Source organism: Lepus europaeus, chromosome 16 (assembly GCF_033115175.1).
Source record: "Lepus europaeus isolate LE1 chromosome 16, mLepTim1.pri, whole genome shotgun sequence".
Taxonomy (NCBI): Eukaryota; Metazoa; Chordata; class Mammalia; order Lagomorpha; family Leporidae; genus Lepus; species Lepus europaeus.
The window spans coordinates 86,127,994-86,151,932 of record NC_084842.1 but is presented as its reverse complement, the minus strand read 5'-3'; the positions used below and the strand labels follow the sequence as shown (position 1 = coordinate 86,151,932).

The 23,939-nt window shown below is 45.5% G+C and overlaps 1 long non-coding RNA gene across 1 annotated transcript in view; it reads left to right on the top strand.

Moving 5' to 3' along the window:
* Positions 1-23,556, top strand: part of LOC133775348 (uncharacterized) — a 257,412-nt gene extending 233,856 nt beyond the window's left edge. The window contains exon 3 of the long non-coding RNA XR_009868232.1: positions 23,420-23,556. This is a non-coding gene — a long non-coding RNA (uncharacterized LOC133775348). The remainder of the gene's footprint in view (positions 1-23,419) is intronic.
* The last annotated feature ends 383 nt before the right edge of the window (positions 23,557-23,939 follow it).

Below are 23,939 nucleotides of genomic sequence, written 5' to 3'. Positions count from 1 at the left end.
GAGGAATGATCAGGCGCACTACACATGCAACTCGGCCTCAGTGTGAAGGGATTTGAGTCCTTAACTCCATGTTGATGGTGCAATCCTGAGTCTCCCAATGTCCCATCGGTGTTGGACTCTGCAGGTGGTGCAGGCCTGACTCACGAGGGATGAATCCAGGCAGGGATGCCGTTGACCTTTCCCGAGTGGGCGGAGTCAGAATGACAACAAGAGGTCCTCTCGAGGCTGGAGCCAACCCTTCTTTTTGAAACCCTTCGATTAAAACCATGTCTCCAGGCTGGAGAGAATGGCAGGGAACAGATGACAACGGGGGGAGCACAGAACGGACTGGACTAGGGACTGGCTCCTGGGTCTGTTGTAGACTGGAGAGCCTTTGAGAGAATATGATTGGTGGTTTCTCCCTTTTTTACTAAAATCTGTAAGTTTGGGCAACAAAGCGGGAGGCCTCCCAAACATAGCTTGGAAAGGAGTGGATCCTGCTTTATAAGGAGTGCATCTGGCCCTCAGCAGGGCAAAAGGAAACCGCAAAGTCCACCCCTCACTGCCCTCCCATACTAATTTAGATAAAGTACTTGTGATGATTCCATTCATGGGCTCTACCTATCCAGAGCTCTGGGGCCAGTAGACACAATGTAGCTTCCAGGAAATATTAAGTGCCTTGCTGACCAGCTGAGTTAATGGACACAGTGAATGCAGGGCCATCACTGAACCAATGGAGATGGGCAACTCGTATCTCGGAATAACTTTGTGAAGTAAAAACTTGGTCAGAAACTGCCCAAGTAGTGACAGAGAAATTTGTGCCTCCACCCATCCAGAAAGTGCCTAGCAGGACTAACAAATATTTGTATCCCACCTGAGGGTGTTTATTTCAGTAGAATCTATCTCCCAATGGTCTCCTGGGGACAGCCCTCGATACCGTGTCCCTGGAGTTTCTCTTGGTCTTTGACTCAGGTTTGTGAGTGCAGGCTGGGCACCTGAGGGCTGTCTGCTCAGTCATTTGGCGTAGCTGTGGAAAGAAAACTGACTTGACAAGTCGGTTCAGTCGAGTGTCCCCCCCCCCCCCCAAAATGGGTGGCTGAATGTAGTTGTTTAATCAGCCAGCAGCCACGACTGGTTGGCACTACTGTTTGTCCCTCTGGCAATATCCAGCAGCCCATGGAGTCCTTTTTGGCCTGTTTGTTTTTAGCTGAAGATTCTTTGGCCAAATAAGTGCATGTCTGGTAATTTGAGGGAGGGGAAGCCCTTTTGAGGTAGAAGAGTGAAAGAGCTTACTTGAAGGAAAGCTACTTCCTTGGCTGTCTTGTTGGCCAGATGATTCCCCTTGGCTACTGGGGAATCTAGTCGTGTCCCTTACAGTGAATGACTGCCACCTTTTTTGGCGGCCATAAGGTTTCTAGTAGCTTTTCCTTCAGTCTTCAATAGTCCCCATTCCCAGGAGAGAGCAGCGTGAACATGGATTGTTGCAAAAGCATACCAGCTGTTGGTGTAGAATATCGAGTTCTTTATTTCCCCAGTGCAAGGCTTGGGTGAGTGCAATGACTTCAGACCGAGTGGAGGTACCTTGGGACAAGGCCTGAGGCCAGAAGACTTTGTCCTCAATGGTGACAGCAGGTCCTGTACTTCTAACCCCATCTTGTACTGTGCTGCTCCCATCGGTGAACAAGGTACGTTGTGCTGCCGACCGTGGCATGTCCCTCAAATCAGGCCGAGGTGCTTAGTTTGGGTTCAGCAAATCAAAGCAGTCATGTGACAGGGCGTTTGGATCATTGCCTGGTAAGAGGGTGGCCAGGTTGAGGTGAGTTGTTTTAGGAAATCTTAGTCTAGGTTGATCGGGAAGCAGAGTCTGGTACTGGGTAAAGGCAGGTATCTTTCATCCAGCACCCCTGGCATCCCGTCGCAGTGCTTCCCCTGCGTTGGGGGCCGTGCGGCATAAGTCTTGTTCCAGAATTAGTTTGCCTTTTTGCCAGCATAGCAGTGGTGGCAATGACCCACAAGCACAGTGGCCAACCTGATGCAACTGAGTCTGGTCTTTTGATAGGCCATAGGTCTTTCCCAGGGTCCCAAGGTTTAGGTTAGAACCCCTTTTGCAATGCCCCTTATCCTGTAGATATAAAGATGGAAGGGCTTAGAGAGATGCAGGAGGGCCCAGGCTAGGGCACTAGTGAGTTGTTGGAATGCCTGCTCTTCCGTCTCTGTCCACACCAGGGGCTGATCACCCCCGACCGTTAGTGGGTATAGAGGGGTGGCTATCTCAGCAAAACTCAGGATCTGGAGTAGCCAGCCATGCCCAGAAATCCCCTTACCTGCCTTTTAGTGGAGTGGGACTCCACAGGGGAGCCTCTTTTTGGGCATTTGAGAGTGCTCTCTTACCTTGGTGACACTCATTAGCCAGGTAGGTGGCCTTGAGGTAGCATAGTTGAGCCTTTTTCTTGGAGAATCAGTACCCAAGTTTTTTGGCAAGAACAGAAGATCTTTGGCTCCTTGTAAGCAGGAGGAATTGTCTGGAGCTGCCAATACAATAGCATCAACATACTGAAGCAACGAGAGGTGTGGGTGTTCCATCTGGAAGGATGTAAGCCCTGTGGTAAAGCCTTCCCAAATACGGTGGGCGAGTTTTTAAACCCCTGTGGCAACCAAGTCCAAGTCAGCTGTTGCGTGTCCCCAGCCACTGGGTCTGTCCACTGGAAGGCAAAGGTTGACTTATTGAAGCCAGAGAGATAGAGAAGAAAGTGTCCTTATGGTCTATTACTGTATACATGATCAGGTGAGAGCAGACAAAGGAGAGTGTAATTGTTAGGGACCATAGGGTGCATGGTTTGTACCCTCTTATTTAACTCTCAAGTCTTGTACAGGCCTGTAGTCTTCTGTTCCTGGCTGTTGAACCAGAAGTAGGGGCGTGTTCCAAGATGACTTCCACAGCTTTAGGATACCTGCAGTGAGAAGGGAATGGGTACGAACAGTTATTCCCACGTGGGCCTTTTGGCTCATGACTGATCGTTTAACCCTTACTGGCTTGGCAATGGTCAGAAGGGTGTGGTGTCCTGCCAGGCCTGGTGGGCTGTCTTCAGCCCACAGCTGAGGAAATTCAACTTGAAGAGATGTTAAGGAGTTAGACATAATTTCTTTGGATTCCAGCATCATTAAGTACTCTTCTGATAATAGTACAGCGACTATCTCCTGGAAGTTGGAGAAAAGGAAAGTTCAGTCTGTGCAGGGGAGAATGAGACATGAGCCTTGAACTTTTGAAGGAAGTCTCATCCCAGCTTGGGATATCGACAATCCGGCTCTACTATGAAGGAGTGAGGGATACATTGGTTTCCAAGGTCAACAGTCCATATGGACATCATGGGGCATTTTTAAATATTACCCGTGACCCCTTGAATACAGACCATCCAATGAAAACCAGAGTCACCATGGGCTCCCGGGGGTCTGATGACAAGGAGTCCTGAGTTTCCTTCCCCATGGAAGAGGCAGAACTTTATCAGCTCTGGCAGGGCCCTCGTTATTCCAGTGACCTAATTTCTCGCAATAAGCACATTGGTCTCCATTTAACGTTGGCTGTTCTTTTTTTATTGGAGGGCTGTTTAATCTTGGCTTCATTTACCTATTTTGTCTGTCTGGTGAGGGGCACCTCTCTGTCCAGATCCCAATCCTGCCTCTTGAGGTGGCCACCATCACTTGTCCGGATCCCAGTCCTGCCTCTTGAGCGGTGGCCACCATCACTTGGACTTGTTTCTTAGCTGTCCTGTCTGCAGGTATAGTTAGCTGACTTGTTGCTCGGCGTCCGTTACTGTACACCTTTGGAGCTATCTCAAGCAATTGAAGTGTTCATGCCAGCAAAACCATCCAGCTTCTGGCACTTTGTCTGGATGTCTGGGGCTGAGTGGGAGACCAGGGTCTGACTGAGGAGATGGGCATATTCTGGGGCAGAGGGGTTGAACAGGGTGTAGGTTAGAGAAGCTTCCTGGAGCTGTTCCAGGAAAGCCCCAGAGGCTCCTCTGGCCTCTGGACAACCTCCATGACCTTAGATTAATAGGTTTTTGTGCTGGCCCTCCAATCTCAGCAAGGAGAGGACGGTGATAGGCCAGGCTGGGATCTCAACTCGGGGGTAGGGTATCAGGCCTTGACCACCTAACAGAAGGCAAGGCAGCTTCCAGTCTGTGTGGTTCTCCTCCACCATCCCGGGGAGTGTGGTGAGGAAGGTCTTTTGCACTGCCGATTGGATGAGTTCCCTCTCCTCTGAAGTAAATAGTTAAAAGACGCTGTGGGCAATTGCTCCACATGGGGAGGAGGGTATGAAGGATGGATTCAGTTAGAAAGGTCAAAGCTTGCGGTTTATCAGAGAAAGGAGGACTTTGAGTTGTCCGTTTGTAAAGGTCAGTGGTAGAGAAAGGTGCATAAGCCAACAATCGATGGCGGGGTTGCTCCAAACTGGGGTGTGGGGCAACCTGGTGCCCAGGCAGGAGAGGAGCAGGGCCTTGAACACAAGGCCGAAGGTGGCGATGAAGAGGGTGTGACCCTTCTACCGTCTCTAAGAGAAGCTGTCAGCCAGAGAAGTCACTCCAGATGGGGAAAGGGCAGAGGGAGTAGTAGGAGGCAGGGAAGGAGAGTGCAGGGCAACAGGGGGGTGGCAGAAGTGGAGCAGAGGGAGGGGGAGGCAGGAGGGAGTCTTCCGGATCCGGGGTAAGAATCGGCCTTGTTTTGGAACCTCAGCCATTTTTTGGGTAAGTGTCTTTGTGCCACTAAGTGTTTGGAGCTATACAAGTTTGGAGCCAGTTTGGAGGATTTAAAACAATTTACCATTGATCAATATACGGAATTGATCGGGGTGGCCATTGGGTCCAGGAGTAGTCACCTTTTTCCAAACTTTATTAAGCAAAGGGTCGTAAGAGCTGGTGGGCAGCAATTCCACTTCACGGAAACTTTGGAGAACCTGGGGGGAACACTCTACACCATAGTCTGGAGAAACCTTTCCTAAAGTTCTTTGACATGCACTATAGTGGGTGCAAGGGCATGAATTAGTTCCCCCCATCTCTGAGTAAAAACCCAAATAACAGACATGACAAACAACACAGTAACAGTAAACCAATTATATCCAGGAAAGGTGAATAAGCCTCTCTAACTAGACCAGAGTGTCCCGTCCTAATGTTTCAAGTAGGAGACAAGAATAACAGTAATGACACCTGGCACAATGACAAAGCAAATTATATTCAAGAACGGCCTTTAACCAGGCCAGAGTCTCCCGTCCTAACTCCATTTGCTTTATCATGCTCAAATGGAAGGGAGACTGCAATGGTGTCTCATCAGACATCCAAAACCCCAAAGAGATGTCGACTTACCAGAGGACCTAAGGCCAATTGGCCAGTGAAGAGGTTGAGCCGAGCCTCCCAGGTCAGTGAATCAGATACGGGACCCTGGAACCATCATCAGGGGGCGCTTCCCCTATGGCCAGGGCACCAACCTGGAAGGATTGAAGTGAGATCTTCCCAGGGATGGTCTCAGATCTCACTAGGGCCTCCAAAATGTCATGCCTGAGGGAGAGCTGACAGAAGAGTGCCATACACTGGGGTCCTTTATTGCTGGAGGCTGAGAGAGCGTATGCCCTAGAGAACTCTCGACCCCGGAGCACTTGGCAACATGGTTTATAAAAGCAAAATCCACAAGGAGGGGAGGGGGAATACATGGTTACTAGGGTCAAGCTGACCTAAAGCATATGCAAAATTAATATCAATTACAATCGACAAAAATCCAGGTATTGACCTAAATCATATGTGGGACATAGGCTACACCTGTGTTAAGATTGTAATTTGTCTGTTTTAAGCTTGCATGATCATGCTAGGGACTTTCTATGTTCTGCCAAGCAGGATGTGGTGCAGTGTTGCTGTCCAAGTTCTAGACCATATTTAGTTACAGACCATAGTCCCATGGTGGAGGTGCTTCCTCAAAATGGAGTCTCGGGTGCTCTAAAATGGAGTCCCTACTGTCAAGGTATTGCTTCAAAGTGGCAAAACAGCTTGCTTCCTGTATTTTCTGTCCTTTTATCCCCATGAGAAGACAGTGCTTCAAAGAGGTCGTCACAGTAGCCTTGCCTTGTGGGACCCCTCCCTGTGGCTTGTCCTTCTGTTCCAGTTTGCTGTGGGGGCATTTCTTTAATCAGTGACATACATGCAGATCCTCACAGCGGGCTCTGCCTCTGGGGACCCAAATCAAGTGGCTGCCCTTGCTCGTTTTCCCCTGAGCGCCCCGGCTGACGGAGTCCCAAGTGAGAAGTGCTGTTCTCTTGGATGTGGCTGGGGGAACACTGGGGGAGAGCAGTACAGCGCTGGCTTCTGTGCAGTTCCCAGCCCTGAAGTAATCAAATCCACATCTCATTCCCTGTGCTCGCACACATTGGCTTCACAGAAATAGTTTTCTCTCGAGGAACGCCACTTTACAACACTGATGGGATCTTAAGGGACACAGAGACCTGAAGTCTCGGCTTGATTCTGTTATGCCTCGTGTGCGACTGCGAGATCCCTGTAGCGTAACGACCAGTTGCACACCTGCAAGATTGGGATGTGCAGGCTCACCCCAGTCCACTCCTCTGACAATCCAGCGGTAGGAGCCCTCTTCCCGGAGAAGAAGCCCTAGCCCACACACACGATTTTGTGTCCGACTTCAAGATTTCCAGATTCCACTGAAATGCATCACTGACTCCCTTCCTGGGTGATGTCTAATGATCTCATTAGCTCTCACCATCCGTATTTCTAACTTCTTCAAGCCTGCAATGAGACCCACATAATCACAGGCAGATTGTGAGTTACTAAGGACAAATTCTGAGCCAGAATGGTCAGAACTGTTTTTAATTTTCTTTGTGGAGCAAAAATGTTTACTGCCAAGAAGAAAGAATGTTTAAAAATAATCTTGCCACATGTGAGGATTTCATCAGCATCTGGGGACAGCAGACCTTGGGGGCCCTCAGTCCTTAGTGAGGTATCTTGTCAGTCTGTCTTCCCCGGAGAATGAGGTCAGGAGCCTCATGACCAGCAGTTCTGATCCCAGCTCCACAGCTGGTCAGGTGTGTGTCTGAGCCTCAGGAAAAGTAGCATAGGTTTAAAGTTCTTCCCCTGTAAAAATGGAAAAAAAAAAAAAACACCCAAACTCACAAATCCTACATTCCGTATAGGGTTGCAGTACAGCTTAAACCAGGGAGTCCATTCCTGGGCACATCACACTTGTCTTTCATCTCTACTGTGTCCTCCTTCCTGTCTTAAAGGGTGCTGTTCCCTGAGTTCCTTCTTCCATAACCAACAATCTTAATAATATCTGCATTCTCCATTGCGTTTTAACCACATGTGTTGCTGATCACTTCCAAGTGTGTTCTCCAAACTTGAGCCCTCCCTGCACGCCCCTCAGCCACATAATCATCCCCAGAATGGGGTTTTCCCATGGAGTGTTTCTGTTGCTTTGGGCTGCCCAGCAGACGAATCTCTTTACGTAAGGAGACTCCACTTCCTCTCACTACAGGGAAAGGTGCACAATCCAGAATCACTTTAAAGTGTCTGCGCCCCTCCACTGGTGACTTCCCAGGAGCGAGCATGGGAGCCAAGTAGGGGCTAAGAGTTCCTTTCCAAGAGTTGACAGAGTTGCTAAAAGCTGAGACCCTTCAGCCACAATGATGATGGTGACGGGAAGATAAAGCCTGAAGTTGTCGGTGGTCACGGCCACCAGAAAGAACCAAAGAGTGAGAGAATAGGAAATTTGAGTTGAGGGAAGCAAAGAAGTTTCTGTGACTTTCTGTGTCTCTGAATCCAGCCATGGCAAGTCTAACCAGGAGGCATTTCAAAACCAATCCAAAGTAGCTGAAATAAAAGTGGGGAGTGGTTTATGCAATTCAGAGCCAAGTGCATTAGTCTGGACTCATGGTCCCAACATGCTGGCTTCCCTCCCAGATGATTCTCCCTGTGTTCCTGCATCAGCTGGAGACACGAGTGCTCGCCTACTCATTCCTACTGAGACCCAGATTCATCTGTGGTGGCTCCTGCCTCGTCCTAGCAGCTGTCAGAAGGACCAGTCCTGTGTTCCTTCCTCTCCAAAAATCTCCACTTCCCCTCCCTCTACTATCTCCTAGCCATCTAACCACCTTCTGCCTGGAATACCACTAGAGCTTACTAACTAGACATTTTGTCTCTGGTCATGTGCTGCTTGTGTTACAGTTGTGTCAAAAAGAATACATTTATGTAAAACATGACAATGGTGTTTCTCTGCTTCAACCTGTTCTGAAATCTTGTTACCCCAGGACATCAGCCAACCGCTTCACATGGTGCAGAAAATGTTCCATGTAATCTTTAACTATTCCTGCTTCCCACGTTATTGTCCAGAAACGTCACTCTTCATAGTCGGCCGCCCCCATGCCTTTGCGCATCCCTTGAGAAGGAGGTAAATGTTGTCTATTGAAAAGGAGCCTTTGGAGTTATACTGACCTGGTTTTGAATCCTTGTCACTTACTTCTTAGGCAAGCTACTTCTCTACCTCGCTGTCTCATTGGAAATCTAGGCATGCTGCTAACAACTGTTTTCTAAGCATGTTGCCATGAGAGCTAAGATTTCGCAAAAAGCACTAAAGACAGTATGAAGACTGGTAGATGCTACATACATTTTTATTGTATTTCCTTGGCCAAGAAAGCTCTCATTGCTGACTTTGTCCCTGCTCCTTGTGCTTAGCTGTCTGCTGCTTGGCCCTGACTCAGCGGAGGGCTCATCTCCTTCAGACATCTGTTAGGCAAGGGTTGGGAGGAGCTTGCCTCTGTGTCACCTGTGTCCATCACTGTCTATTCAGTCATTCTCGTCTATTCAGGGCCCCTGGGGAGCTGAGCTGGTGGCATCACTTTGCATCTCCAGTGCCTGTTTTTGGCTTGGATTGAGTTGGAACGTTGGGCATCTTCGTTCTCCCCCTGACAAGAAGCCCTCACGATGACCACATTGATTCCCTCGGTTTCTGGTGCATCCTGTTTTCCACTTAGTCTCTGAATGCACATAGTTTGGAGCCACTACCCCAGCCTGCTTTCATCCTGTTGGATTCTGACAGATGAGATATTAGAGACAGGACTTGTGAATGCAAATGAAAAACAACTCAACATTCTTTTTTCCTTCCAACAAAAGAGGTTCTTTTCCCTTTAATCATGGCTTTGGAATGGTGGATTGTGAAAATCGAATCAACATCTCGCTCACGCTTTCTGTAAGAAAGAGATCCTAGGGGAGTGTTGAAGACTTGGATCCTGCCATCCTCACTGTGGAAGGAGTGGATGGTCCACACACAGTGCCCAGGTAGCTACACGGTCTGGGAATTCCCGAGCTGGAAGTCCAGTACCCAGGCAAAAGTCTGAGCTTAGTTTGTTCCACGAATCAGACTCCTGACAGCCTCTTGGTTTTTATAACAAAAGCAGTGTGTTTGGAACGTGTGGCTTGTTTCTGTTTTATAGAAGAGGAATCCAGTACTCAGGCCAGTCAAGGAATTCTCCCAAGATGACCCAGCCAGTACCTGTTAGCATTTATTTCCCTGTGGGCAGTTGGGAGGAGAAAATTACCTCAGGTTCGAGGGTACTTCAGGAAGTTCATGGGAACATGAAACTGATACATTTACTTTGGTTAAAAAAAAAAATTTGATAGTATACATTTCCCATGAACTTTTTGAAGAACCCTCATATGCATGGATTTGATACTTTTTGGTACCAAAATAACCTATATTTTAATTCCATTTTCCATGAAGTGTTTGAAGTCCCATTGTCTATGTAATGCTTAGAATGCTGCACACAGGGGGCATCGCACACCTTTTTGCACACCTGCTAAGTCTGGTTCTAAATTATCTCTGCAAGTTCCCTTTTCAGGTTCTAAGTATTTCCACTGAGGCAGATGTTCTGTTTCTCTTATCCGTATTCCTCACATTCTTACATCAGAGGAACTTTCTTCTCCATTCTCAAAATATACTAAGAACACCTCCAGCCCTCTTCCCTATGGCCTTCATTCTTGTCCAGCAAGGAGTAAGTTTGATAGTGGAGTGCGAATGGTCAGCCACCTTGGTGATCCTCCCCCTAGACTCCCCTTAACCCAGGACATTTACTCTCTTGCTTGCTCCAGTGAGGCACAGATGGGCAGATGGTCCTGTAGGAGAATGTTGTTATCCCATGGGGTCAGTGCCTAGTGTGGTATCTTTACATGACTGTGATCACACGTAGGACCACACTTTCCAGTCTGGCAGTGTCAGCAACAATGTTGATGCGTCCGTCTGACTTCTGTGTCACGCTCAGTTGACACCAACTATGGGAGTAGACAGTTTGAAGAAGGCTTTGTCTTGATCCATTGGCCAGAAACTCAGACACAAAATCCGGTGATTGGCAAAGATTCCATGAGGAGCAAGATCAAGGCTTTGAGCTGAGCCAGGGTCTGAGTCCTAGAAGCTTTTTCTTTTTCTTTTTTTGCCACTGCTCACAAGTGGGGAGCTGTCTCTGTATGGTCAGGCTGATTAGGACCTAGGAAGCAGTGCTCTGCGATGTTCTTCGGCTGACCTAAATCAACTGGGTCATGTGCACTTCTTCCCTTGGCAAAGTGTAGCTGCAAAAAGACTATGGAAAAAAGTGTCTTGGAACTTTGGCTGAGGCCCCTTTGCAAATAGGCAAATCTTTCACACATAGTTGGGTAGGCATTGGTGCATACTCCAGTATTTCCTGTTTCTTAGACAAATCTACAGCCCAGGACTTGAATCTGAAAAGACAGCTGCATTTCATGTTGGACTCGGGTCACTCCTGTAGGTTTCCTTAAGTCACATGAATTAGCCCACACTAGCAGCTCTGAATCGGATTCCTACTTACACTGCTTGTAATTGGATCCAGAGCCAGGGGTAAGAATCATTCAGGTAGTTGAGGAAACAACAAGCAAGTACAACGCGATGCAGACTTTATGTAGATCTTAATTCGAACAGTACATTTTGAAACAACTAGGGACATGTGGATATAGACTGGCCATTAGACAATACCAAGGAATCTCTAATGACCTTCCCTGGGAGGGAAACTCATTGCTGCCACCTTAAGTGTGTTCTATATGACTTCACCATGAGAGCACTCCTGGCTTCCTCAGGTACCTTTTCCTTGAGCTGATTGTGTTCTGTGTCCCCTCACTATGATACTTCTTAGTCATAAACATGGCCCTATGCTGACTCCTGTGAGTCCTTGAAATGAATCATCAGTCATAGGGATGCTCTTAGGGACTCCTGTCTCTGATTGAGACCTGAAAGGGATACTTGGAAATAAAGAAAACCAGGAAAAAAACTGATTTGAAAAGGTTAGGGAAAGGAAATTTTTAAGAAAGCTAAAGTAATTACTTTTCAAATGCTTCAGAGGAACACTAAAATTAGAATGAAACTTTTCATTTTTTGTTTTATTTATTTGAAAGACAGAGCTACAAAAAAATAGAGATGGGGGAGACAGATCTTCCATCCACTGGTTCATTCCCCAAATGGCCACAATGGTTGGGGCTGGGCTGGTCTGAAGCCAGGAGCTTCTTTCTGGTCTCCCATGTGGGTACTATGGCCCAAGTATTTGGATCACCTTCTGATTTTCCCAGGCCATTAGCAGAGAGCTGGATTGGAATTAGAGCAGCCTTGATTTGAACTAGTGCCCATGTGGAATGCCGGCACTGCGGGTAGTGGTTTTACCAAGTATGCCACGGTGCCAGCCCCAGAATGAAACTCTTTATTTTAAAAGAGCAATAGATGGAGAGAGAGAATGATCTTCCATTCAGTGGTTCAATCCCCAGTGGCTGCAACAGCAAGGGCTGGGTCAGGCTGAAGCTAGGAGCCAAGAACTCCATCCAGGTCTCCCACGTGGGTGGCATGGGTTATATTCTGCTGCTCTCCCAGGAGCATTGGCTGGAAGCTGGTTGTGAAGCAGAGTACCAGGGACTTGCATCTGCACTCAGATAGGCGATGTCAGAGTTGCAGGCAGTACGTTAACGTGCTGAGCCACAGTGCCCAGCCCTAAGAGTGCAGCTCTTTGAGTGGTCTACCCAAGGCTGCATAAGACAGCCCAGCCAGAAAGCTAGGTGACAGACATCCACAGATCGAGGCATGAGCCACATATCATTCTGTAGGATTGTTTTAAAAGGTCAGATTGTAGACTGAAAGTTCAGGGGCCAGCACTGTGGCACCAGTTTGTATCCCGGCTGCTGCTCTTCTGATCCAGCTCTCTGCTTATGGCCTGGGAAAGCAGAAGAAGATGGCCCAAATGCTTGGGCCCCTGCACCCATGTGGGATACCCAGAAGAAGATCCTGGCTTTGGATCGGCCCAGCTCCAGCAGTTGCAGCCATTTGGGGAGTGAACCAGCAGATGAAAGACCTTTCTGTCTCCCCATCTCTGTTGGTAACTCTACCTCTCAAAGAATAAAAGTTCAAAAATACCAGACTATATATGTGCACTATTGTGGACTGAATTATACCCTTTGCCTCAAAAGGTATATTCAAGTTCTAAGCCTCAAAACCTATGAATACAACCCTACTTGGAAATGGGTCTGTACAGATTGAATTAAGGTGACTTGAAATCCAAAATGACTGGTGTCCTTTTAAGAATAGGATTTGGGCCAGCGCCGCGGCTCACTAGGCTAATCTTCCACCTTGCGGCGCCAGCACACCGGTTCTAGTCCCGGTCGGGGCACCAGATTCTGTCCCTGTTGCCCCTCTTCCAGGCCAGCTCTCTGCTGTGGCCAGGGAGTGCAGTGGAGGATGGCCCAAGTCCTTGGGTCCTGCACCCGCATGGGAGACCAGGATAAGCCCCTGGCTCCTGCCATCGGATCAGCGCGGTGCGCCAGCCGCAGCGCGCCAACCACGGCGGCCATTGGAGGGTGAACCAACGGCAAAAGGAAGACCTTTCTCTGTCTCTCTCTCTCACTGTCCACTCTGCCTGTCAAAAAAAAAATTAAAAAAAAAAAAAAGAATAGGATTTGAACATAAAGACACAGGAGAGGAGATTGTATGAAGACAACAGAAGTCATGCCTGGACAAACCAAGTGCCACCATTTCCAGTGACCAGCAGAACCTAGAAGAGGAAAGGAAAGATTCTTCAGAGAGCATGGCCCTGTGGACGTCCTGTTGGAGTTTTAGCTTCCAGAACTGTGAGTGAATATTTTTTAAGCCATGCAGTTTGTAGTGCATTTTTCTGGCAGCCCTAGAAAATGCGTGCGTGCGCGCACACACACACACACACAAGCTTGAAGTGAATACTCTGTGAATTTTATCCTTAAATTTTTAAATGCCCAATTATTTTTGCCAACTAAGAAATAACACCAATAAAATAGAAGTAAGACCACTTAAAGGGAATTGCAGTTCAAGCAAACTATTAGAGCAACTGGCCATTAAGTGACTAGCCATAGACAGATTCCTCTCCTATAGCCCAAGAGGCCCCACGTGACATTAGGGGAAATGGCCTTCCTAACTCAAGTCCCTGTTCAGATGCCATATGAAGGCCTGTGGTGGAATGAAAAGGCCATACCAAGATGGCTGCTGGCAACGGAGCCTGCCTGGCAACAGGCTGTGATTGGATGGGTTCGGAAACTGCCTGGCAACAGGCTGTGACTGGTTAGGACATAAACCGCCCCTTGACTGGATTGGCTGCCGTGGCTATATAAGATGCTGTACCAACTGAAATAAACAAGTCTGCAGGCTGCTCACCTCTGGCCCACTTTCACCCGGCTCCCGGGGTCTGTGTGGTGACTCCGCGCCTCTTGCCCCCACCACACTCCTCCTCTCAGAACGAATCCACCTCAACAAAGGCCCAGATATGTTACATATTTAAGAGCTATTTACTCCATAATTTGTTAGTTCAGTTAATATGTTCTATCTTGCTCGAATATTCTTTCATAACAAGAAAATATTTCTAAATGTGGAAAGTTATGGCTTTATATGACTAAAAGCCAGCAAAATTGCAAAGATGACTAAACTTATGTAGTTTTAAATTTTTGTTGATGGGCTGCTAATGTTAAGATGATCAACAAAATAAATTTACACATGACATAAATGATTAAGTAATATCCAGTATTTTTTCTTTTCATTTAGATAAATCATTACTTACATTTTTTTTTTTTTTTTTTTAGACAGGCAGAGTGGACAGTGAGAGAGAGAGAGAGACAGACTGAAAGGTCTTCCTTTGCTGTTGGTTCACCCTCCAATGGCCGCCGCGGCTAGCGCGCTGCAGCTGGCGCAGTGCGCTGATCCGAAGGCAGGAGCCAGGTGCTTCTCCTGGTCTCCCATGGGGTGCAGGGCCCAAGCACTTGGGCCATCCTCCTCTGCACTCCCGGGCCACAGCAGAGAGCTGGCCTGGAAGAGGGGCAACCAGGACAGAATCTGGAGCCCCGACCGGGACTAGAACCCGGTGTGCCAGCGCCGCAAGGCGGAGGATTATCATTACTTACATTTTTATAATTTCTTCTGTCTCTTCTGCCACGTGAGGACAGAGTTTACTCCCATGGAGGACTCAGCAGGAAGCTGCCCTTTTGGAAGCAGAGACTGCACCTGCTGGTGACTTGTTCTTGGACTTTGACTTCAGAGCTGTGAGAAATTCATCTCTGTTCCTTATGAGTTACCCAGCTGTTAGCACTGTGCTGTAGTAGCAGACATTAACAAAGAGTGACAAACTTCATCTAAAACTCCCTCTAAGTCTTTTTATTCTTTGCCCTCACGTTCTCTCCCATTGTTGGCCATCTTGGCTCCTCTCCTCTCAAATCAAGTCTCTCCTCTCCTCTCCGTCTCCACAAAGGCTGGCTCAAGTCTTAGCCCCTTGCAGCTGCCCCCCAATCTCAGAGCCCTTGCACATGTAGAGCAATTTGCATTTCCCTGTGTTCCAGTTTGCATCTGTCACAGCAGTTCCCTGGAACTCCCCACGGTTAGAAGGTAGGGACCATGTTGAATATTTGGATTATTGCTGAGGTAGAGTCTCAGTGCCTCCTTTTTCCTGATGCACAGTGCAAACATGGAGTCAGAAGGAGAATGAATTATGAAACCCAGTCGTCCTCTCTTCTCTAGAGGGGAATGAAATAAATGAACTGCTTGTGCATACCCCACCCGCTTGGTCAAACTCTTCTTTCTCCTCGTGCCCTCAGTGTTCTGGAGTCTGGCTCCTAGGGGAGAGGCCAGATCACGTGCAAGATGAAAAGCAATTACTGAGTGACTTTCTCAAGAGCTCAACCCTTGGTTTTGTTTTTGAGCCAGCTTTCCCCTAAACTACAGTCCTGTTTGCATGGAGTAAAACACGAGGAAAAGCATTTCATGGGCCAGAGGTGAAGGAGGAATGTAAATGTACTAACCATGAGCATGTCTTCACTCACATGGTCATGAAAGCTACAAGTAGAGCTGGACTGCTCTGGATTAGATTTCAACTCCTTCTTGGTAGCTAAAATAGCAGATGGAATGAAATGTGCATCAATATCAATGTCTTTATTGCCTCAGTATTAAATGATCTGATTAAAATCTGGAAATAAATGCATGTACTCTAAGAAAATATTATCAACAGAAAAACTTTCATTGAAAAAAACTTCACTACGGCAGCCCAATGGGATACTTTGTTCTCCAAATATATCATTACTTTTCCACACTGGGCATCTTTCATGTGGGTTTATTGTATATAGAATGATTTCAACTCTTTTAAATATCTTTTCACTACTTCTTTCTTACTCATGGTGAAGGTTGTTCTATGATTCCCCACTGAAGCAGCATGGGAAGGGCGTGGGTTTCTCTTTTGTAGTGCCTTTGAGTCCCCTTCACTCTACCTGACCTAAACGTTGATGTTCCTTTCTCCAGTTGCCTTTGAACTTTGCTTAGTTGTACACATCAGTAGCTGCCTCTAGGAACTCTTAAAAATTCATAACAAATAAATGACAACAAAGGAGTCCCCCAACAGCTGGAAAATGCTGTTTGAGCGGATAAATGAATCCCACCCTCTGCCATCGCTGCTTTGCGGTGGTCATTGTTGCCCTTGCAGAGGACAGATGCTTTCGGTCCGCTGCCACCAAACTGACTCGGAGCCACCCTTGTGCTCAACAGCAGGTCACAGCTCAGTATTCAGTCCCTGTGTGGCCAGATTCACACTACACATTTAAGCCCATACAGCTAAGTGAAAGTAATGCATCACATTTTAATTGAATGAATTGGAAATGTCTGAGTGTCAGAAATTAACAGGAAAAATGGCTTTATTTGGTGCTGCTTTCAATGCTCTGAGAATAATAATTACAGACTACTTGGGTGCTTCCACATTCATTCACTACTGTACATTTAAACGTCAACAGACCAAAATCCTGATACCAGGAAAATTGACAAGTGGACCTGAAGTCACAATGGGACCACATTTAGCTAATGAAATTACGAAGTGTAAACATAGACTAAAGGTAATTAAACTGTGTCAAGCCCTTGGAAGAAAACTCATCCATCCCCTTCATACTAAGATGCAAAATTTCAGAACAAGAATAGGAAAGGTTTTTGTGAAAAGCCACAGCTGTTAGTATAATGGCTAGAAAATCCATCATTGTGGGTAAACCAAATGACATAATTGCCTCAAACTTAACTCCATGTGGACACAAAAAGCAATTTTACTATCAAGCCCAAGTAATAATTGTGAATCATCCAATTAATGCAGCACAGCAGTTTGAAATGGAAACCTTCAAGTGAAACACTTAGTTTGCAGGGTCCTGCCATCCGTTCTTAGCTCACCTGGGTCACACTAGTTAGCACCCAGTAGAATATGGTATTAAACAATTGTTGTATGTGTCAAGGTTAACCATCATGGTGAGGGCAGGTCATTGGAATGCTACCTGGTCCCACAAGTGGAAGAAACAGAAGTCTGGGTAGATATCCTGGCATACCAGAACGGAGACAAGGAAACTAGCACTTATATCCTAGCAAAGCCAGTCACTCTAGCCTCTCAATTAATAAGCCACTAATGTCCCTGCAACATTTAACATTCTCACTTATAGCTAGAGGAACAGGCTCATACAATTATGCCAAGTGGCTTGGAAATGGTCAAATGAGTTCCCAGGAGTTCTGTAGCTATTTAATAAAGTCAGGTGCATGCCTAGGTTTCTTGGTTCTTGGGGTGGCTCCCTTTCTCTGGACAGTAGCATGTAACAAAGTTATGAATGATGAACAAAACACCAAAGGATGCTTAAATGGAAGACAAGGGGATTGGATGATCTCCCATGTGAATGTGCTTATTGTATGGCCGAATCAGCAGAACACAAAGAACAATCATAGGAGGTCTCACCTTTGCTGCTACCTCTACTGGAAATGGTCTGACTTTACTCTTGTAGATCTCTGCTCAACTGTCACTACTTCAGTGAGGGCCTCCCTGAGCACTATTTACATAAAATAATTTGCCATCTTTGCAACCATTACCCTGTTCTAAATTCACATGTAGCTGTGCTATGAAGAAAAATTAAACAAATGCTTCATTGCCTATCTCTATGAGTAGGCTGCAAGGCACCTGAGGGTCTGGCCTTGCTTTCCATCCCCTTCTCTGCTGTGCCATTGATGCTCAACAATGTGTGGAAGATAGTAGGCATTCAATACACAGGCTTGAGTGAATGAAAATTGAAATCTGCTCATTGAGTTTGGCACTTAAATCATGCACGCTTAGGGTTATTCCCCATAGCTCTCTACACTTCGTTCTTGTCTCTGCCCATGATATTATTTCTTATTTTTCTTGTAGTCCTTTGATCACCGTCCTTCAGCCTCCTTTGCTGGATCCATGTTCTTACACACCTCTAGATGTGGGACCTTAATAACCTGGGAAGCATACTTACTGTCATGTGGCAATATGAAACTATTGAAGTATCATCCTTTACTCACAAGAAAGCTGGTTAAGTGTTTCGAACTATGTAAGCTTCGGAGTCAAAATAATGAAGGGGCAGGCTAGGCTCAGTCCATGGCAGTGTCCATTATACCTTCTTGGGTTGGTGCAAAAACCCAATGAGTAAATCCACATAAAGTGCTCAGCACAGTGCTTGGGAACATGACTTGCTGAACATTGAATCCACAGTTTTCACTGTTGGATTGGGTAGGGACTGTGTAGCCATATGGATTGTGGCAGAAACCAGATGACACATCTGGTCCAAAGACCTACAGTGCAAGGAGACAAAGTGACTACCAGAACTTGAGCGTTGTGGTGTGAGAGGGTTCGCCCACAAACTTCTGTTTAGGAGCCTTTCTAAGACCCTGGAGAGGATATTCAATGTGTCCATGTGGTCACACGCTTTTGTAAAGGTTTGAAAGTGGGTATCTTCACAGTTGGAAAAGATCTGTGTCTCTCTCCCCTCTGACTTTCCCTTTATTGCCCCCAGCCCCGTTGGGTGCTATTGGAGAACTTTGAGTCTGGCTTAGTAGAAGTTGAATCTGGGATATGTTTAACCTGTACATTTCTTGAATTTATTTCACCACCACCAGTTAGCCCCAGGGACAGTCACTGCAGGCATTTCCATGGAGGGATGGCCTCTGGAAGTCTTTAATCATCTTCTGTGGTGACTCATTCAAGTATTGTGACACAAAATTGCAGGACCATGGGCTGTTTTGCCAAACTGATGTGTCTTTTGGAAACTTACTACCAAAAGTACGTGGAGTGAAGGATAAAGGAGGAATATGAACTGTACGGTGCTATAAAGGGATCCAGCAACAGATTTACAAAATTACAAGAAGGTTCAGTTTGCATTGACTGCCCTCCCCCACAGCTGAAATATCCTATCAGAACATTGTTTCACACTCTTCCCACTTAAATATTGGCACATTAATTATGCAGTGATTACAGTGTTCAAGCAGCTAGAAATAAGACTTATTTTTCCGCTTTCTTTATTGGACAAATTACCAAACTGATCCAACTTCTCATATAAAGAAAAGGGAGTTCAGATGCACAGAAAAAGTATTATGTGTTTGCATTTTGAAATGCTTGTAAGCTTTTCTTTTGAAAGTTATTGAGGCTTCTTATTCTAAACAGACTTTCATTTTTATACCTGATTTTATATTTGTAACTATTTTTTTTCATTTTCAATTCTCTTTATATACAGAAGATCAGTTTAGTATATATTAGGTAACGATTTCAACAGTTTGCCCCCATATAGTAACACAAAGTGAAAAAAAAATACTGTTGGAGTACTAGTTATAGCATTAAATAAGAGTGAACAGTACATTAAAGACAGATCTTACATAATATTTTTTAAAAAAAATTTTCTATGCCATTTCTAATTTAACACCAGGTTTTTTTTTTTCATTTCCAATTATCTTTATATACAGAAGATCGATTCAGTATATAATTAGTAAAGATCTCATCAGTTTGTACCCACGCAGAAACAAAGTGTAAAAATACTGTTTCAGTACTAGTTATAGCATCACTGCACATTAGACAACACATTAGGGACAGATCCCACATGGGATGTAAGTATACAGTGACTTTTGTTGCTGACTTAACAATTTGACACTCCTGTTCATGGTGTCAGTAATCTCCCTAGGCTCTAGTCATGAGCTGCCAGGGCTATGGAAGCCTTTAGAGTTCGCTGACTTTGATCTTATTCAGATAGGGTCATAGTCAAAGTGGAAGTTCTCTCCTCCCTTCAGAGAAAGGTACCTCCTTCTACCATACAACCCAGCCATCCCACTCCTTGGAATTTACCCAAAGGAAATTAAATTAGCAAACAAAAAAGCCATCTGCACATTAATGTTTATTGCAGCTCAATTCACAATAGCTAAGACCTGGAACCAACCCAAATGCCCATCAACAGTAGACTGGATAAAGAAATTATGGGACATGTACTCCATAGAATATTATACAGCAGTAAGGAACAATGAAACCCAGTCATTTGCAACAAGATGGAGGAATCTGGAAAACATCATGCTGAGTGAATTAAGCCAGTCCCAAAGAGAAATATCATTTGTTTTCCCTGATCGGTGACAACTGAGCACCAAAGGGGAAACCTGTTAAGTGAAATGGACACTATAAGAAACAATGACCTGATCAGCTCTTGTCCTGACTCGATGTACAATGTAATACTTTATCCTTTTTAGTATTTGTTGTTTTTGTTGTTGTTGTTCTAGTACTAGTGGTTGAACTCTGTAATTAACACACAATTACTCTTAGGTGTTTAAATTTTAACTGAAAGGTGATCCCTGTTAAATTTAAGAGTGGGAAAAGGAGAGGGAGGAGATGTACAATTTGGGACATGCACAATCAGACTTGCCCCAAATGATGGAGTTAGAAATGTGCCAGGGGACTCCAATACAATCCCATCAAGGTGGCATGTACCAATGCCATCTCACTAGTCCAAGTGATCAATATCAGCTCACAACTGATGGCTCTGATAGGTCTAAGAGTCAAAGGGATCACACAAACAAGACAAGTGTCTGCTAATACTAACTGATAGAATCAAAAAGGGAGAGAAAGATCCAACATGGGAAGTGGGATACACAGCAGACTCAGAATGGCAGATGTCCTAAACAGCACTCTGGCCTCAGAATCAGCCCTTAAGGCATTCGGATCTGGCTGAAGAACCCATGAGAGTATTGTAGGCATGGAAAGCCAAGATACCATGGAAAAGAAAAAAAGAAGACGACCTAAATGAAAGATCTCTGTGAGTGAGATCCCAGTGGAAAGAACAGGGCCATCAAAGAAGGAGGTACCTTTCTCTAACTATTTTTATTAAGGAAAATCTAAAATTTGTGTCAACTTGTGTATCAGAAACCTACTTCTCCTGGCTGTGGTCTTTGCAAGAGAGGGCCCAGGCGCTTTTAACGGAGACTTTGGCAGTAGAGAAACTGGAGGAATGTATGCCCTGATCTCTCTCCTGCCATCCTCTGATCACTAAACCCAAACAATAGCCAGATGGTGAGGAAGACCGAGTGTTTCGGTCCAGAGTTCAGCCACTGTGGCCACAAAGCAGGGGCAAAGAGACAAATGGGACATGTTCAGCACAGAGAACCCTCACACTGCCATCATGGGTCTTCCACTGGAATAACACCCATGGACACCTCCCTTTCCCATGGTAAATGGAATGCTTTATGAATGAGTGAATTCGGGAGAAGGAATTGACCAGAGAGGGATAAGCACCTTCTGGGTTCTCTCCCGCTGCACCTGACTGCAGACAGGGTGTTCCTATGTGCTCTGACACCAAGTCACCTGTAGTGATGCAGCTGTGTCAGGTGACAGGAGCATGTCTATGAATTTGGGGTCAACATAGCAGGAAGCTCATTTGGGAACATGGTGATTCAGATGTGCTAATGTAAGGTCTCTTCCAGCTCTTGATAATGATAGCAATAATAAATAATAAATAGCATTATTATTAGTCCATTTTACAGGTTAAATTTTTATTCTCTAAAAATAAATGCTCCATTAAGAGTTATTATAATTAAGCTATTTTCAGCTTTCTTACAAATCCATTTTACTGTATTTGAACATGCAGATAACTTCCAGTTTTATAAAACATGTGCATGAATTACAGGCAAATATAACCAACAATCTTCTTTCATCATATTTGAGAGACCTCTGAGGCCTAAATCATAACTTCCTTTTATGCCTTTTTTGGTGAATTTTCTAACAATGAATAGACTGTAGAGAGCTCCCTTTTCCCTCTAAATGTAATATATAATACTTTCAAGGACAAAGACTTGTACAATATTGAAGCTGAAAGAAATGAAGCTACTTACCCAGTTTTATGATTTCTAATAAAGGTTAAATTTGTAATTTTCCAAAGAGACAAATTGCTTCTGTTCTTCAAAACCTTTGGAGACAAAACCAACAGGTACAATTGGAGTGTGGGGATGGGGATGGGGACTCTGCCACCTGTTTAGTCCCTGAGCTGAACCTGCCCAGACTTCCTGTTTCTTTTTAAAACCGTAGGATCAGCTTAGGGGTCTCCAGGGGGTGCACTCACACCAGGACTGGTTCAAGGAGCTTGTCATAAATCATTATTCAAAGCCCCTGGATGATACACATCCATGGCTCAAATTACATTAGCAAGAGCCTCAAGGACACAAATCCTCAGGGATGGGCTTGGAAGGGAGGGGCTTAGAGTGAGGTGCAGATGTTATGATCCTGTCTGAGCTGCTGAGACGCTAGAGAGCCGGCTACTCCACAATTCCATTCATGGTCTGCCTGTCAATTTTCAAGACGAGTAAGGATTTATGGTTGAGGTTATATTGTGCTTAAAAGGTATGTTGCAAAGTTAAGGAGACACTTGCTTTGTATGTCAATTCATGGAAATGAGAGAATTTTGCATAGCAAGGCTCTGAACCACATCAACAACAGCTGTTGCTTAGCCTGTTTCTCTAAAAGAGAACTTAGGATTTCAAAGTGTGGTCCTGAAACTGTGGCAGTGTGGCATCACCACGCACACTGGATCAGAATCTCCATTTTAATGAGATCCTTAGTGATTTGTGCGTTCAACAAATGGGTGCTTATGGAACTCCATTTAGAGTTTAAATCACAGTTTACAATGTGCGAGGCCCTGAGAAGACTTGCCCTCAGTCTTAGCTGTAGTCTAATTGGCAATAAAAAGACAGCCATAGCCTCTGACAGATGAGTACCAAACACGCTCTGAATAGAGGCGGGCAGAAACAGCTACTAGATCCAGTTTCTTCAACCACGGATGTCTGTCTCTGACTCAGGCTTCAGTCTGGCCAGAGCCAGGGTGCTGTCCTTTGGCTCCCTACTGCCTTCTTTCCTGCCTGGCCCTCCTGACCCTGCACCTCTGGTTCCTATCACCATTAACGATTGCCTTTGACTTTGCACTTGCTGTGTTTTTAATAGCATAAAGTGTGTCTCTTCTGCCCTGGACTCTCAGTACTTCCCCTCACTTTCATTTCCCAAGAGCAATAGCAATGCCATGACAACATCTAATCCCTAACCTGGAGACGGGGGAGGGGCTGCTGAGGCAATTGGAGCAGGTGCCTTGAGAAAGAAAATAAAATTTACCAGACGAAGGGAGAAATAGAGGAGCAGGATTCTTGAACTTCATCTGCACACAAGTCACCAACGGGTTTGCAGACTGTGGTCCAGGAAGTTGAGATGGGGCCAGAGGCTATATTGGACATCTGACTGGACATCAAATGTTGTGTTATTGGTCCAAGGGCTACACTTTGAGCCACAAATTCTAGTCGACATGAGGACAATGATCTTGCTAATACACTCACTGCATGTGTCTACTCCAGAAGATGTTATAGATGAGTAAATATTGAGCTAAACACAATAAGAGAATAAGTTAAGTTCTTGCCTTCATATACTAATCTGGCCAGATTTAAAATTTTGGGGGCAAATGCTATATGCACTGAGGCACAGAGAGGCTGATTACTTGTTCAGAGTCACACAGTTATTGAGACAAGTTGTATTTCAGTTAATATCTCATGTTTGTTTTCTGCTCTCACTTGCCAGTTGAAGCTGTTGAATGGATTCCAGCAATGAACCATTGTCACTTGGTGTGTTCCACCTCCTGGCTGAGGCAAGTAAGAGCCAGTGTCCCTCCTCTAGTCCTCTCCTCTTTGTTTTGTACTCTGCCATCAGAAACACGTGGCCCCCAAGGTGAAAGGTGAGTTACCTGGAGTGAACTTCACAGGGTGTGCATGCATCTTTGCTGTGTTGTAACCACTACACATTTTAATTTTGTTTCTGTTTTGAGTAGTATATACTCGATGTTAGTATCAGACAGCTTTTTGAATAGAGTCTTTTATCTGCAAATTTAAGTCTCCTAAGTGTGAGTATACCCCATGTATACTAATCCCTAGATTAGGCATTTCCTGGTCTGCCAATAGGCTGAGCCCAGGTGACACTCACACAGGGGCTATGGCAATGAATGGTGCTTGTCATAGAATACAGCCTGACCAGGTCACAGAGGTGCTGCTATTGTCTGAGCTGTCAAGTCTTTGGCTGTTTCTAGGCACTGAGCATCATTTAC